Genomic DNA, 6,174 nt, shown 5'->3' on the forward strand with positions numbered 1-6,174 from the left:
GCGGCAGAGGAGGAGGGACGTGATTAGATATTGAGGGTGATCAGATATCAAGGACAGGGGTTCTTGCTAAACAGACTAGGCCAGGGGTTGCTAGGACTGGATTTTACAAGGAAATGCACAGACGGGCCTAGGGGAAGGTTCAGAAGCATCTGTCAGTTGTCACTTCATCCTTACAACAAGAACAACTGGACAAATTGAAAATAAATGACTTTCATTGGACACATTAGAGAACAGGTTGCAGGGAAAACAGCTGCCCTGAAATCTAGCGAGACAGAGACATCCAGAACCAGGAGAGGTCTGTCTACTAACTCAGAGCAAAAGCTGCTGGGACTGGGCACTGGTGGACGCACGTAAACGTAATCTTGATGACCTGCTGAAGGCCGCGCGTGACTGCCGGGACCACCGTGAGATGACACCCGAGCTGCAGTCTCACTGTCGTGGGCTTTCCCTTCAGGACACCCACCAGGTTCTCAAGATTTCCTTTGTAGGGTGCACAATCACGCAACCAAAAGTAATGCTGGAAACCCAGAGATCGTGACTGTGATGTATGCCAGGCCTGATCTTGCTCTGATTTCTGGAATCTTCCACGGGAGCCCTCACCACTAGTTTTTTAATGCTATGTGGAGCTGATGAGATTGGGGACTGTGGGCCCTGATGGGTTTCTGAGATGCAGACAGCAGGGAAGCAAGTGGCTAGAGAGGGTGCTTGTACCCTGGCACAGAGCCACCTTGGGGCCCTCTGCCACCTCCTGGCCACGCCTTTCCTTGCTCCCTCCTTGGCTGCCTCGGTGGAAGAGCCCTGGGGGCTGGCAGGACCCCACAAGCACCTCTGCGAAGGAAAGGAGGCTGAGGAAGAGGCACATGGGAATTCTAGGGGTGGCGGGGCTTGGAGGGGTCCAGTAGCCCGCTGGTCCATGGGCTGCAGGTGACACTCCTGGGGTTTGGCAGCAACAGACCATGTCCCCCAACTCCACGAGTTCACTAGATGCTTCCTGGAGGTGCCCCTTGGTGCCGGTTAACAGAGCGGGAGGCAGCCCTGGTCAGGGCCCGGAACCAGGTGCCTGCCTTTGGTCCCAGCTCTGCACAAACCTGCCAGTGCTCCTGGGACTGGTGACAGCGTGGCTCCAGGGCTGAGGCTCAGGTGCCCTGTCTCTCCGAGGCCTTTCCACTCGCCACTTGAGGCCTTGACACATCAGCTCCTGGAGCCCTTGCTGAGGTTCTCCTGGGTCCAGATTCCAAGACTCATGTCTCCAAGATTTTGTTACTGGGCAGCTGTTTTGTAGCAGGCCCTGAGCTAGTCACCTCCTCGAGGGTGGCACCCTCTGCCGCTGCTGGGGTGGAGCAGGCATTGTGGGTTTTACCAGGCAGGGCAACTCTTCTCATTCTGATACCACCCCACCTCCAAGCAGCCTCGGTGGGTGCAGTGCGCTCATGGCGTTCCCCTCTCCCCGACGCGAGACTCGCGCTCAGCCAATGAAGACGGTCTCTACTGAGAGACTGATGCTTAAAAAGTCGGGGTTGTTCCGTTCCCACCGACCCGGGAGCAGCCTTGGCCCCCGTCCTTCCAGACACCCGAAGGCTCGCCTTCTCCTTCCCTTCCGAGAGCCGCTCACAGCCTGCCGAGCGCTTCCTGTGTTGCTGGCTTAGTCACTAACCTGGGTACCCACCTGGTAACCAGTGAACCCTAAAGAGACTGGAAGAAAGAGTGTGCCCATGCTGAGCACCTACCCCAGGCCAGCAGTGGGGCCAGGGGGCTGGCATGAAACCCTCACAGCCAAACAGGCAGCCACCACGCCTCTGACTTAGCAGGGCAGCGGGCAGGGCGACGTGAGCCTCACCTGCTCCACCCCCAGCCTGGAGTCGCCCCCCACCCCCACCCGCACCCACACCTGGCCAGCTCCTCACTCTGTGCCCAGCAGGTTTCCTGTTCCACTCAATTCCAAGAGAAGCTGTTTTTTTCCCCTCCTAGTCTGTGATTATTTTTTTGTTGTTATTTTCTTTTTTGAGCATATGGGATATTGTTTATTTTTTAAGCCTCTACAGCAGTCCTTTAAAATTTAATAACAAAGTATGCCTCATTGCAAACAACAGTATAAATACCACAAATGAAATATGATATGTCAAAGGTAAGATAAAATATCTCCCTTTATATCTTTTCTCAATATAACTAAAATTTCTAAGACCTGCCCTGGGAAAACCACATTACTTACTCACATTGTCACGTTGTTACTTCAGTCAAAACATGTCCTCTTGGCTACAAATATTTTGAATGAGAGCTTTGTTACATATTTTGCAATTCACTTGGCAGCTCTTTAGGAAGGAGATGATTAAATAGTTCTTTGAACAATCTAGTTGATGCTATTTTTTGGTTTTATAGTTTGGTTACCGCTTGTATGACTCCTATGATTATTCAATTATCTTTTTTAAAAGATGAAGTCAGAATATAAACATTTTATATAAACTCATAATAAAGTGTCTGAAATATTTTGTTTTATTTGAATTTTCTTATTTTGTTTTTTAAAATAGTTCTTCTGGCCGGGCGCGGTGGCTCACGCCTGTAATCCCAGCACTCTGGGAGGCCGAGGCGGGCAGATTGTTTGAGCTCAGGAGTTCGAGACCAGCCTGAGCAAGAGCGAGACCCCGTCTCTACTAAAAATAGAAAAGAAATTATACAGACAGCTAAAAACATATATAGAGAGAAAAAATTAGCCGGGCATGCTGGTACATGCCTGTAGTCCCAGCTACTCGGGAGGCTGAGGCAGGAGGATCGCTTGAGCCCAGGAGTTTGAGGTTGCTGTGAGCTAGGCTGACGCCACGGCACTCTAGCCCGGGCAACAGAATGTGACTCTGTCTCCAAAATAAAATAAAATAAAATAAAATAAAATAAAATAAAATAAAATAGTTCTTCCTAGATACAGACTCTTGTATCACTGAGTGAGAGTGACACCTTGTGAAACCTCTCCAATCTGGAGTAAGTGCTCAGTGCTCTGCAGAATGAACAGACCCCATCGTATGTATTTAGATTTACCTCTGACCTGTCTAGTGAACGAAACCCTTTACTTCTCTCTAGCACCTAATAATCCCACAGATCCTCCTGCATAGCTGATGTTCAGATGACTTTGGACTAGACTATATGAATAGAAATGTTGCAGAATGTAATTACATTCTTACCCACCACTTCCCACCCAAATTTTAATACACAATAGCTAATTTGATATTTTTTCCAATGACTTTATTGAGACATAATTCACATACCATTCAGTCCACCCATTTAAGGCGTACAATTCAGTAGCTCTGTGATTGTTGGTTACAGCCACCGGCCTGAGTGCTCCTTGAGTCTCGGGCAGTCCTTCACTTACTCATTCACCAAACACCGATTGAGCACCGAGTACTGGCGCTACCATGGTGAACAGGACACAATCTCTGCCCATACTGTCTGGAGGGGGGTGGGGAAGCGCTTCTTCATAACAATCATTGCTATTGAGCACTTACACGTGCTGGACACACTGCTACTGCTGGGTGACTGTGTCCCCAGGGCTGTCACAGGGCTGGGGGACTGAGTAGTACTCGTCCGCTGAACTGACTCCACAGTGAAAGGTGGTCCCACCCCCCACCACAGGCAGGATCAGTTCAACGCCTTTTCATCTGGGGCGGTTAGGGCTCCGCACCTGGTTGTCACCTGGCACCTCCAAACTGCCACTATTCAGCTCGGATGAAAGCCAAGTCAGACAGGAGAAGGGGTGGAGGGGTGAGCTGGGGATCCCCTGCCTCAGCTCCCGGTGCTGGGAGTGAGCCCACACTCCTCTCTAAACCCCCCAGCCACGCTGAGGCAGACAGCACTGCTGGTCCCCTGGGATGGAGGAACTGAGCTTAGGGTGTGTGCCCGAGGCCCCGGGCTCACCAGTGGCTGGGGCAGGCCTGGCACCTGGTGTGTAGGAGCCCACAGCTTGAATGCTCCACACACCCCCGTCCCTGTCTTCTGGATATGTCACCAGCTCCCCTTCAACAAGGGCCTGGGGACCCATCAGGTTCTTCCAGCCCAACCGGTAAGAATCCTACTTGGGGCAGGGGAATGAAGGCTCCAAGGGAGAGAAGGAATGGAGGTTTGGATGAGCTGTAGACTAGATGCTCCCTGAGGTTTGGGACCTCCTTCAGGGCAGGGGCCACATCTCCCCCATCGGATTGGGGCCTCCCGAGAAGGAAAGAACCGTAGCTCATGCCTGAAAGCGAGCGTTAGCACCCCACCAGACTGGGTGTTTCCCAAGAGGAAGGGCTTGTGTCACCCTGTCCAAGAAGGGCTTCCTGAGAAAGGGGCTGTGTTATCTCAACTCCTCCCACCCAGCTCCGACTCAAGCCTGCACGTGGGGTTCATGCTGCCACACTGAGCCCCCCGTCTTCAGGCTGGAATGGTGCCAACAGGCCCCAGGTAACTGACATCAGGCCAGGTCCCAGCCCCTGGGGGAGCCAGACATCTGGCTGGCACAGGGCACATGAAGCAGGTACGGGCCAGAGCCAGCTGTTGTGGCCTGCGGGTCCCTTCCCCTGCCATCCGGGCCTGGACAGAGACTTGCAGAGGTTGCCGCTGAGGAGGAGAACAGAGCCTGAGGCCAGCAGGGTCTGGGCCGCTGTGAAGGGTGAAGCTGCACTGCACCCAGACACAAGTCCTGGACCCCGCCCCAGCCAGGGAGGCAGGGAGGGGACTCCAGGACCCCAACTTGGGCTGCCGGTGGGATGCCCCCACAGCTGGAAGACCTAATGTGCATCAAACAGCTGCCACTCCTAGCTGGGCAGCGTTGTGCAGGTCACTTAATTCCTCTAAGCCTGTTTTCCCATCTATAAAATGGCTGTCATAAGTCCCCTATCTCAGAGGGGGTTGTGGGGACAGGATGAGATAGGTCACCGCAGGCAGGTGGCCTGGCCTAGCTGCACCCCTGATGGCACCCCGGGCTCCACAGACATCCCCCAGGAGGACGGGCTGGGGGAGATTGGCCCTACCTGAGTCTCAGAGGGTCCCCTCCCGGTTTCCCCAGGCCCCAATTCCCTCCTCCTCTCCAGCAACAGAGGTTCTTCCTCCAACCAACCCAGTCACCTGCTGATGAGCTGCCCCAGGACCTTGTCCTTGTCTTCAGCACTAGCCGGGCTTTCAAGGCTCTTCGTAAGGAGCCCCCCGCCTTGGGAGCAGCCCAGACCTCCCCCTCCAGGCCTCTGCACGTGCCCTTCGCTCTTCCTGAATCACCCTCCCCTCCACCTTCGAGATCCAGCTCAAAGACCACTCCTCCAAGAAGTCTTCCCTGATTGACTGTCCCAGGGCTGGTCTCTCCTCATTCCCTGGCCCTTTCCACCTTCTGCTCTCCTCTCCTGGAGGGCAGGGCCCAGAGCTGGTTCACCCGCTGCCCAGATGCCCAACACAGTGTGGGCCGAGCGAGGGCTGTGCTCACCAAGTACCTGTGGCACCAGAATGGACCACGGAGCCGCTTTCTCTCTGGGGCCGGATGGGAAGATTCTAAAAGGCTCACTGAGGCGCAGCTTCTCTCCCAGACGGCCCCAAGGTCCCAGGTTCTGGTTTTCTGGACTAGGGTGGGCTGTGGGGGGGAGATCAGGCCAGCAAGGAGGGGAGCTGGCCCGTCCCCCAGGCACCCACAGAGTCACGACCATCAGGAAAGTGGAATTGGAACGGGCCTGGAGACACTGAGGCTGGGGCCCGGGAAGTGGAGCTCAGGGCTTAGCCTCACCTGCCCCCCACCCCCAACACCTGCACCTGCCTCCTCTACCTCCCGCCCGCAAACCCCACCCGCACCTCCACCCTCATTACCTCCCACTCATCCTTCTGGCCTGCTGCCTCTGGAAAGCTCTCCCTGAGTCCCAGCTGTCCCTCTTCTCCAACTGAAAGTCCTCGGCGCTAACCCTACTGAGCCCTACTCCATGCCAGACTTCGGGGCCACACTCTGTAATGACACCATCTTATTTAATCCTTAAAAGGACACATGAAGTGGTGGTACTGTCATCCCATTTCACTGATGAGGTAACCAAGGAACCGAGGATCGAAGATGCAGAACCCAGATCTGACCTAACCATTCTGCTTTTTCCTGAGCACCAAGGGACAAGGACCCCAGGGACCCTGGCTGCCGTGTCCCCACCACCAGGTGTGGGGCCTGTCATGTTGAAGCAGGCTTAA

Source organism: Lemur catta, chromosome 3, assembly GCF_020740605.2.
Source record: "Lemur catta isolate mLemCat1 chromosome 3, mLemCat1.pri, whole genome shotgun sequence".
NCBI lineage: Eukaryota > Metazoa > Chordata > Mammalia > Primates > Lemuridae > Lemur > Lemur catta.